Raw genomic sequence first — 11,846 nt, forward strand, 5'->3', positions numbered from 1 at the left:
ACCGGGAAAGGGAATAACACTCGAAATGTAAATAAGAAACACTCAAGTTAATAAAAAAAATTAGGATACTATGTTACCAACTAGGTAGTATCTAATAAGTGGCTACTTAACATTCAATTTAAATTAGTTTAAATTAAATTATTTGTAAACTATGGATTTTCCTCACAGAAATAAAAATGTAACTGCCATTAACTGGCTAGTAAGGACTATTACGACTGCATACACATATATATAGAATATTCGCAGTATCAATAAAGGTTCTCTATGTATTTCTTATCTTCTCTTATCCTCCCTTCTACACTCCACAGATTCAGTGAGCCATTACCAACTACAGATTCAAACTCTTATGTGGAATGTGAATTATTTGCATATTTAAATAAACATCAACCACATTGAATCACTGTTATTATCAATATATATTATTTTTATTTATTGCTTTAAATGCATGCTTGTCATTGTTATACTTGGAAAAGGGTATATAGATTTCTTATTATAATCATGCCTATGGTAGCCTACAGCCTATCCTCTGTGACTGGGAAGTTATTAACATATATTTCCAAAGTGGATATACTCTAAGAAATTGGTTTGCCTGTCTATAGAAGCTAAGTATTTGCAAGAGTTTCAATAGTGACCCTCAAAAGACAATGGTTGTAGTTTCAATTTCTGGTGTTTCATTGTACTTTTCAACTTCCTTTGCCAACAGACTCTCGTGTATCTGGAACATCATTTCTTCCATTCTGTTAGAAAGGGTATTTCTGATTAGATCATTGTTTAGATTCATGGATTCAATGAAAAAGCTACATCTCTCCAGAGCAGGTGGATGTTACACTTATTGCTTAGGATGTGAATAAAACAGGAATGGGTTGGAAGGTTAAGACCTCATGTAATTCCGACATGTGGCATCAGACTTTGGCTCTCAGAGCTTGTGCCTGGTTATAGCAACTCCAGGTGCTCTCTCTTGTACTTACACTGGAGTCTTCCCAACCCAGCCATCATTGCTCCCCAGGCTCTCCCCGCTCTGAGAATCTGTTACCATATCCGACCATCTTCCCTCTTCTCCCACATCTACTCCAGATTCTTGCCCTTTCCCTACCCACACATTTAGTGTCAAAAATAAATAAAACAAAACAACAACATCAACGACAACTATCCTCATCACCCATGGTGAATGGTGAAGTCTCTACTTAACTGTGGGCAAAGGATAATTATTTAGAAACTGGGGTCATTTGAAAAGAAGTATTCTTAATTAATAAATCTTAATTAAGAAAATGCCCCCCAGAGAATTGGCCTGTAGTCAAATCTCTAGGACATTTTCCTGACTGAGAATTAATGCGTAGGCTTAGCCTATTATCAGTGGCCTGGTCAGGGAGTTTTGGATAATATATGAGTTTGGAATCAGCAAGCCATGAAGAGTAAGCCAATAACCAGCACCATGGCCTCTCCCTCAGCTCTTGTCTCTAGGTTTTGATCTGTTTTAGTTCCTACCCTCAGTTCCCTCAGTAATTGTAAGCTGAATTAAACTGTTCCCTTTCACAAAAGCATGTGGTTATGGGGTTTTATCACAGCAGTAGATGTTGTAATTAAGATAGTCCAGGTAGTAGGCTAGGTTTCCAGTACTAGGCATTCATTCCCTCTTGTTGAGTAAGCCTTAAGTCTCATGGGGGCTCAATCCTAAACAGGGAACTACATGCAATTAAGGAAGGCTGAGAGTGGGAGGAAGTTGTCCCTGGAGAAGAGCCACCAAATTCATTACTCAGTAGTGGTCGGCCCTAAAATCATATACCAACAAGTACAGACTGAACAAGTTGTAGGTATAAATTTAGGCACATGTGTGTGCATGAGCACGTGTATTCGTGTGTGTGTGTGTGTGTGTGTGTGTGTGTGTGTGTGTGTGTGTGTGTTAACAAAGAAAATGAGGCCATGGATTTGAGAGAGCACATGGATGTATAGGAAACATTGAAGGAACATAGGAGAAGAAGTAAAGGAAGTAATTATATTTTAATTTCTATTTTTTTTTTTTTTAGTTAAAAGAAAGATCGGGTTGGGGATTTAGCTCAGTGGTAGAGCACTTGCCTAGCAAGCGTAAGGCCCTGGGTTCGGTCCCCAGCTCCGGAAAAAAAAAAAAAAGAAAGAAAGAAAGATCATTATCTGGCAACGGTGATATACACTTTTAGTCCACTTGGGAGGCAGAGGCAGGCAGATCTCTGTGAGTTTGAGGACAGTCTGTCGTACACAGTGAGTTACAGGACAGCCAAGGCTACACAGAGAAAACCTGTCTCAAAGCAATAACAACAGCAAAAACAACAACAAAACAAACAAAACCCCAAAACCAAAAAATCAAGCAAAAGACAGTTAAACAAAAAACATCCAGTTCAATTTGTCCACCCCATATGCTTTTGAGTACATGATCTTCTCCCAGACCTGGCCACCTTTCCATGAATCACACCCTTAAAGACAAAATCTCTCTTCTCAGCAATTGTCATTGCCAGTTGGAAGGAATCTCTCAGCCCGGGGACTAAGCATCATGAGAATGTTGGGATTCTCTCATAATCAATATGAGTTCATGAGCTCTTTCTTTCTTTATGTTGGGATTCTCTCATAATCAATACGAGTCCATATATACGACTTCCCTGCTACAGCCTGAAAACATAGTTTGGTCGTAGTCTCCTGCTGCCCACATGTCTTTCAGTCCTCCTGACCCCTTCTCTGCACATGACTTCATGAATTTTTGTATTGTGACCCTTTCTACCTAAAGAATTTTTCTCTAACTCGAGGTAGAAAATCATATACATTAGTATTTGGATCCACAATTTACACAAAATAACATATATTTTAACTCAGCTTTTTATATACATGGAATCTTATCATTTGTGAAGGATGAAAATAAAGCAAACTTCTGAGAGAGGTAGGTTTTTACATAAACAATTAAATATTGGTTGACTATTTGATATTGAAAGATGTAAAATAGTTAGCGTTTTATCGAGTTGGATGATACTTTGAATTTTATGGCTATCAATAATGAGAATGATGCTTAACATAAATACATAGGACAAAATGTCAGATGGATGGTGAGACCTGGGCTGTTTCATAAAATGTTACAAATTCTGCCTTATCCCAAGCCAAAAGAGCCATTAAAAACTTAGCAACTAAAACAGTAGTTTTAAAAAACAAACATTATAATACAATACAAATGTATGTTCATTTTATATTTCTAGACTATGGAATACAGGCAAAAAAATACTTAATGTTCATATTTTCCCTGCACGTCATGTTAGAAAAGTAGGCAACTTTGTATGTGCAACGGAATGCTGTGCCTTGTGGTGGTAAGTTTGAGCCCTGTTGTTTGAGGCTGTGTGTGTGTTAACACTACACTGTGTGAGAGCAGACACAGCATAAAGTGTACAGAATGTGTATTCAGAATAAAGGCTTAAGAGAAGAAAAAAAGTTGCAGCAAAGGGGAGACTGCCAGAAATGCCGTTAATTCATTATGTATTGATTTTGTATTATCTTTTGATTATTACATGTATAGAAACTGATTTCTTTTGCCAAGTCTTTATCATCTTCTCCTGTTACATGATCACCAAGGCCAGACTGTGGCCCAATGTTGTAATCAAAGTTGATAAGGTATTAATCTTTTGGTTGCAGTTTACATAAACGAAATCATATTAGTCTAAACAAAATATTGAAATGCCATTGCCTCCTTTAATTTTAAAGTCTAGAGATGCCAGTGAGGAGGGAAGAAACCCAATGTAGAAAGTAAAATCTACTTATTTTGTCCCCAAAGTTAGATCTCCTTGTAAGAAAGGGGGAAGAGCCAAGACGTCAAGCTTCCTTTTCCCCTGCTTACAGGGAAGGAGTCTGAAAATTAAAGAGCTATGCTTCGCAGCTTGACCAGTAGTCCTCAAGTGCCACTGAAGGTGCTGATTTTGATTACATTCTCCTCCACCAAAAGGGGAAGAAGCCCTTGGTCCTGCCAAGGCCGAAACCCCCAGTGTAGGGAATGTCAGGGCAGGGAGGTGGGAAGGGGTGGCTGGTTGGCTTGGGGAAAGGGGATAACATTTGAAATGTAAATAAAAATCCAATGAAAATTTCCTACTAGACGGGGTATGAATAATTTCTAAAAAAATGAATTCTGGACAGACAAGATGAATCAGATGTCAGTTAGCAAATACAATTAAAATAATGGAATGTGGTAGAAAAGAAATTTATCTTGCCAATAATGTCAACTGATTACTCATACGCCTTGGAGTAAAGTGGCAAACAATAATCTCTAACACTTCACACAGCGCAATGGGGTCTCATTAAATAGATGAAGAAGAAATAATCATGCAGTAGTGAAAAGTTATTATTACTGGCACAGTTTTGAAAGGGATTATCCTCAGGTGTTTATGAAACCAAAGGATATTTCTCTACTTTGTATGATAGCTCATAATTCTATGTATCTCACTGTCAATCAGCTCTTGAAAAGCAGCAAGAATCAAGTACAGATTTCCAGCTTTCTCATCCTATAGTGAGAACATGATTTCTTGAGCTGTTGGAGTTATACCCTGGCTTCACACATTCACCCTTACAAATCCCCCTTTGTGTTTCACCCCCATAACTACCTCCCTTATGTTTCTTATAGTTTTTTATTACTACTTCTCTAATTTGTCAGAGAACCATAAAGGACTTCTAAGACCAGAGAAAAACCAATACCATAGTGCATTTGCTTTAAAGATATCAGTCTTTACCTAAATATTCTTCAGATATGTACAAAAAGCTAAGTCATGCATACTGCCATCAAGAACATTACCAGGAATTACTTCAGAAAAGAGTAGAATGAATTGTTTCTAATTTGCATGGAAACTTGTTGGCAAACATTCCACATGTTTGAAATTGCATACTAAGACAAACCTCAACTCAGGAAGATAAGAGGATATTTGATATCTATTAAGTTTTATTGTTGCAGTAGAATGGCCACCATGATTTTAGCAGCTCAAGGAAGAATTGGAGCAATGTGGAAACAGAAATGAGGGGTGCAATATTTACAATGGCTTTAGTGCTTAAGATAGAAGTGTAAAAGCTTGAGGTTGATCTGAATATAGTTTGTGTATGGGTGGCTAGTTAGCTTCTTGCTAAACCAAAAGTTCAGATGTTGATTGTCTTGGATCATCTCTGGAGAAATAGTTTGTGATGCAGGAAATTCTAAAGTCGTGCTTATATTTTGATTTTGTTTTTGCTCATTTTCCTGTGATTTTGGGTGAAAGAGATGCATACATACATGCCTACATACGTATCTAGCCAACTTCATGGGATAAAATAATACTTCAATTTAAAAGAGACAAAGCCTCTTCTAAAAGAGAAAAAAAAAATGTGTGTAACAAAGCAAGTCCACCTGGAACTGAATTGAAGCTAAAATGACAATTTAGAATATTTCTAAAATCATTCAGTCTAAAATGTTTCACCTATAATCGAGTTTATATGATCTAATTTCCCAGCAAGTAGCAACATAAGAATATCATAAATATTTTTGTGAATTTCTACAATATTCTTTTTCCATAAATACTTATTATGAAGGTGAATAAAAATATATTATTATGAGTAGTTATTACATAACATATTTTATACCACCCACATAATCTTCAATCCTATCAAATTTCTCTAAGATATCCAATATTATTGACTGTTTTGTAAACAAAGCATCTTATTTGAAACACTTCAATGATTTGTACAACTTGTAAAAGAAATGATGCAAGAATTTTGCCTTTGAACTTTGAGCATTTTGATTCCTTTCTTTTCAGTATGCACAGGTTAATCCTCCTATGACATAAACTTTGTTCTGTGTACTCAAATTTCACAATTTAAAAGTCCTTCCTATTGTCATGGAAATTAGTGATGATGGTGGTGGTGGTGGTGATGATGATGATGATGGAGATAATTTTGATGGTGAAGATGATGGAAAAGAAGTTTCCAGAATACCAGGACAACATGCTGCCTCGGTATACATTAAATGTCTGTACAAACATTCCTTAAAGTGAAAACCTGGCACTATTTTTGAAAATTTTTCAGATGTCTCTCAAGATTTCCCAAGACAAAATTTCCACAGGTCTTTCATGCAAAAGGTTTCTGTACTTAAAACATATTTACAGAAATGGCATTATCAAATATCATTTGAAAATGTCAATGCCTTTCCTTAGGCACACAAGGCTTCTATATTTTTTTTTTCATTTTCCCTCTTGTCTTCCTATTATTTCTATAGTTCATATTATCCTTACAACTTATAAGGTAGGTTCCAGGCTTTCATTATTGGTCTGCATTCCAAATACCCTAGAGGTATTTTATTCCTAACATATCTACTACTTTGCATCACTTGAAAGAAAAGGACATAAAAATGTTCTCATTCCTGAGGGCTTTCTAGAGCATCACTTTTTCAAAAATTATTAAACAATGCTTCAGCTTTAAATAATTAAATTAACAACTTTCAGGTAACAGATTCAGTGCTAACACTATGATTTTATGTTTCTAAAGAATTATTCTATAAATGTGGTCAGCTGGTTCTTTGGAGCATGAGTAAAAGTAGTGTCTATAACCATACCTACTGGTTTATATAATTTAATATACTAATATTTTCCCACGTCTTCACATTTCTCCTAGAGACTTATCACATCATTCTCTATAACCTGAGATACAGTGGTTTAAATGAGAGCAAATTTTGCTCTCAGCTACCATGTGTTTTGGAAGAAACAGCCTGTAGCTAAAGTTGCATTTTCTGCTGGCTTTATGTATTGGAGGAACTGTGAATTATAGTTGATTTCCAGCATTCTAAATTTAACAGTGGTTTGCATTGTATAAATGATACTTGTATTTATGATTTTAATAAAAATTAATTTTAATCACCACCTGTGTTCTGAAATATTTTGATATATTACAAATAATAGCAAGAATAAAATATTATCTTGCAAATAAATCATTTGTTGGTAAATAAAATAGCCATGAGACCTAGCCATACATAGAACTGTCTATGCATATCACACACACACACACACACACACACACACACACACACACACACACACACACACATCTACTTTAAGGCTTAGCCTTTTCAATGCAGAAAATGAAGATTGGTGGGGAGATATACTGTTGGCTAGTATTGAACACAGAGCTAACAATCAGATGAAAAGTCTTTATCTTATTGTGAGCATTTGGGTCAAAACTTGCAAACAGAGATAAAAACAATATCAAGAATATAATCCTGGGAGCTGGAGAAATGGTTCAGAGGATAAAAGTGCTTGTTGTACAAGCATGTTGTAGACAGCACACAGGAAAGAATACCAGCACTAAGATCCCCAACAAGACATTTCTGGAATGCCTTCACTAGGTAAAAGCTAAAGATTCCTAGTACAGTAGAGTCCTTGACAGGTAAAAACTTTTAAGGCATAGGAAATATAACCTTCCTACTATCAGTACCTTTAAAATGCCAGGAAGTTTTTTTATTTTTGTTTCATTTTGCTGTTTTTTTCCCCAAATAGTGGGTGTCATTGTAAATTTAATTTTTATTTGCTAGAAGTGATTGTCATCTGGAGGCTTACTTCTGAATAAGCTTGCTTCTCCTTTCTAGTTCTTTCTGAACTCTGGCTGGTTGGTTCAACACAGCTGTTCTGCCTCAAACTCCTACCCAAGTTGACAGACTCAAACTGGCTTCGCTCAGCTTCTGACAGAATTGTTATGCTTGGCCTCATACTAACATTGGTAATATGTTCTAAACTTCTGGATTCTTCTCATTCTCGGGTTCATTCTCTCTGCAACCAGTTTCTATAAAACTGTCCCAGTAAAAACGGCCTCTCCATTCCATGAACCACCAAATGAAATTCCAGGAGCTCAGTTTCGTTGCACTTTCACCCGACTCCCAACCTCTGAACTCTCCCTGCCCTCCTCTCAATGAGCTTTTCTTTTCTGTGCTGTACTCATGAGAGCTGGGTGTATCCTAAACTGTCAAATCTTTCTCTGATCCAATAATTTGTCTGACCCTCAATTAGACTTCATTGTTTAAGCATGCACTGTGGGCATATCTGTATTCCAGCTAGAGGGATTAAAGGTGCGTGACTTGTCTGCGTTCTACCTGGATCACAGAGGCACAGACAGGCTCTGTACATGATCAGGGCAGCCATGTTGCTGAATTAAAATTCTGCTACATGTGGCAACCCTTTGTAATGGCAAACAGGTTTCAAGCTAACTTTTTGGCAAGAGCATCCAGTTACTCTAGATATTTCTATTTCCATCTTTGCAATTCAGGGCTTTCAATCCCAATGATTTAAATCCCTTCCTTGCCCTGGGACCACTGCAGGATGAAAACAGATTGAAATTCAGTGTTCCCATCCTAGGATCCACTGTGTGAATATTTTCTTCCTGTTCAATTTTCCATTGTTTATAGGAATATTCACGGAGTCAAGTGTGGCCCATTTTAGACCTACTATGCAAAGAGTCAACATAATCCAAAAACCAAAAATAAAAGCATGGAGATAGTCAATAAAATATCATCAAACAGGACACCTCCAAATCAAGTAAAATTTCCAATCAGTTGTGAGTTTTCTCAAAGAGAGTTAAAGTCACAAAAACTAAATACTTTCACAAATTCAAATGTTAAGGCATCATAAAAGGGATATATTCTATTCCAACACAAATTTACCTCTACTATTTTGATAATATATTCCCAACGTGTAACTTTATTTCCTGTTCAACTTATCAGTCAGAATAGTTCTCAATGCCAGAATCTGTCCCTTCAGTAGTTCTGAGAACTTTCCCTTGTAGTAATGGGTATGGTTTTCTTTTTTTATGAGTTATGTTTGCTTAGGGCATATCCCCTTCATCCTAACATATTTACAAGTGTTGTTTAGTCATGTGACATTTCCTAACACAAAACTCAAAACCGCCCCTTCCTTAGATGCTGTCTAGCATATCTGGAATGGTTCATCCCTTTGTTCTCTCAACTTGGATTTGGTGCTGAAAGGCATAAAATGAAGGATTGCTGTAAAAACCAGCAAATGAGAGAATCTGTAGTCAATGCTGAATTACCCTGGAGTGGGGGATTCATTTTCTTCCTTCTCTTCAAATCTACATTAAAGCTTACCTCTCTCAAGTGATAGGTCACCATGTGAATTTCTCTAGAAAGCATTGATCTCTTGCCATTTTGGTATTGACTCCAGGGAGCTTCCATTCTTTCATTCCAAATACTATACAGTATCATTAAGTCTTGGGACCCTTCCTCATTTTTACCCTCCAAGTTGGTGTGGACTGTAAGGATCCCTGATGATAGGAGCTGCAGCTGATGTTTCTGATCAAAGCTCCTGGGCAGACTATGAGGCAGCATCCTACAGAGTACATTTTACACATTGTTAGTATACAAAGATTAGTTATGTTTCATTGTTATTATTTTCTATATTGATGGGCTCACTAGAATGTTGGTTCTTGTTAATTTTTTTCAGTGTTATTTTTATTGTACCATCAGTGTCTTGTATTCTAGACAATTAAGTAAATCAGAAATCCACTCATTATTGTATTTTAAATTCCAGAACTCATCTTTTTAACCAATAAACCTATCCTGATACTGCTATCACCAGCATAACATAAGTGCAGTTTTACACTAGCAAAGGTTTTTCTGCCGTCCTGTGCCTAAACTCCCTGTGAACACACTCTTTTCTCAATAACTCTGTGTTTGCCTCAGCTGTGTCTGCTTCCTGAGGCCTCTGTGGTCTGCCAGCATCCACCAAGACATCTGCTAAGGCCCTGGCTGCCAGAATATATACTCTAAGTGTAGTACAAGATCAAGATGTGGTAGCCAGCATCCTGAAGTCCTCCAAATTTGGCCAAAGCTCTCCTTGCATTTTTTTGCGAAGCCTTTGCAGCCCATGCCTTTGCTTGTGCTAATCCTGTCTCATAGCTGTCATCTGCCAAGGCAGCCTGTATGCTAAAGCCTCATGCCCAGTGTACAGAAGCTAAAAGCCAAGAGCATCCCTGCAAATACCCGATAGACCCAATATAAGCTGCTGTACACATTGAGGTCAAACGCCCTAGAGCACAAAGCTCAAAATCTTGTGTCTTTGCCACCCCTCCCTCAGCCCAGCCCCAAAATCATTCTCAACTGTACATCTGCTTCAAACTGTCATTTGGATTTTGTGTGTGTGTGTGTGTGTGTGTGTGTGTGTGTGTGTGTGTGTGTGCTATAATGCTTTAATTATGAATCTATTTGCACGGACTTCGAGTATCTCAGTATTGCTGTTCATCAGCTTGGGGGTGAAACAAACAGAGAAATAAATTACTTAGATCAACAATGTTAACCTGGGTAGAGTTAAGTTGAGCATGGTTGGAAGTATGTTTGTGTTCATTCAGATGAGGGTATGATGCAACAATCTATGGCTCATTATATGGAAAAATAATGCTTTTCCTGTGTGTCTATCAGAAATGAACAGAAGAAAAGGGATTGCAGATACTCGGCTGAGCATGATCAAATTAGTCTTCCCAAATTCCACTAGGACAGAGTAAATACAGGGACCAAAGTCCTCATGATCAACTCTCTCGTCAGACTCACAGCAAGAAATACCTACAATGCTCCAAAAGTATACTATACTCACCACGGAATAATTGTAAATGATTTTTTTTCTGTAATGAAGATGTTTTCCCACTCAGAGTACTGTACCATATGTATCCTTCACTTCTCAAGTTAGCTCATGGTAGTTATTTTAAGTAAAATCATACAGGAAACATGATGCTGTAACAGAAATGATCAGAGAAAAATAAGGCCATGTTGGACGATGTCCTCGTGGAATATACAACACACTATAAAGTGTCTTCTGAGGCCAAAGATCATCTTGCAGTAGATCTAACACATGAGTAAGGAGTGCTCAAGTTTCTATCAACTGTTTGTAGTACTTATGTTGTGGATTGCCCTGAAGTTATCTGTATTTTGATGCTAATTCCACTGCCCCAAGGACAGTTGCCTAGTCAAATGCTCAGGAATCAGGTAACTTCACGAACCTCCCCATTAAATTTGTATTTTACAGGTGAGGAGCAGGTAAAGGATAGAAGGAGGCCTGTCATTGGAGGAGAAGGAAGGATGGGCGGGAGAGAAGTTTGAAGGAAGAGGAGGAGACTAGAACAGAAAGGAGACAGGAGAGAGGAGGGTAAGAAGCCATGGCAGGTGATGTTAAGATTCTGCTCTGTGTATTTATAGGTTGTTATTAATGTTCCTAAGTGATAGATGGTACCAGGCTTTGTATGTTTAAGTGGGCAATTATATCTTATCAATTGGATCTAAGATTATTGTGTTGTGTGTTCTTTTATGTGAGGGTTTGAGTGTAGGAAAGTGTGCGGCTGGGATGTGTTTCCGCCAAGATATCTAGCAGATATCTTGGGGCACCGCGGTGCAGACTCAGCGAGGTAAAAGACACCTATACTTTTTTTTTTATTTTTACAACAACATACTTATATTTCAGAGCTGCTTCTCTGAAGATAGGAATGTGACCTCGATGGGGTAGGATTAGGAAGGAGTGGCTCAAGATACAGCAGGTGAAAATTTTGTGGTGACTCTCACTACAGGAGCAATATTTATAAAAAGTAAGCCAGAAAGGGTGGATATAGAAACTTCAGAACAAGAATAAATGAAAAGGATAACTAACCACACTTTCTGTAGCTTTTCTCTCCAAAGCTTCTTGAATTCAAGCTTTACCCCAAAATACTTCACAGTGAAGTTATAACAACTGTTACATACCTAAGTTTGAGTTCCCCAGGAATTACTAGGTTGAGATCTATGGTTCCAAATGACAATGCTTGGAAATAGGCTATTCAGAGGCAACTAGGCCATGATCCTG

Source organism: Rattus norvegicus, chromosome 11, assembly GCF_021556685.1.
Source record: "Rattus norvegicus strain SHRSP/BbbUtx chromosome 11, alternate assembly SHRSP_T2T, whole genome shotgun sequence".
Classification (NCBI taxonomy): domain Eukaryota; kingdom Metazoa; phylum Chordata; class Mammalia; order Rodentia; family Muridae; genus Rattus; species Rattus norvegicus.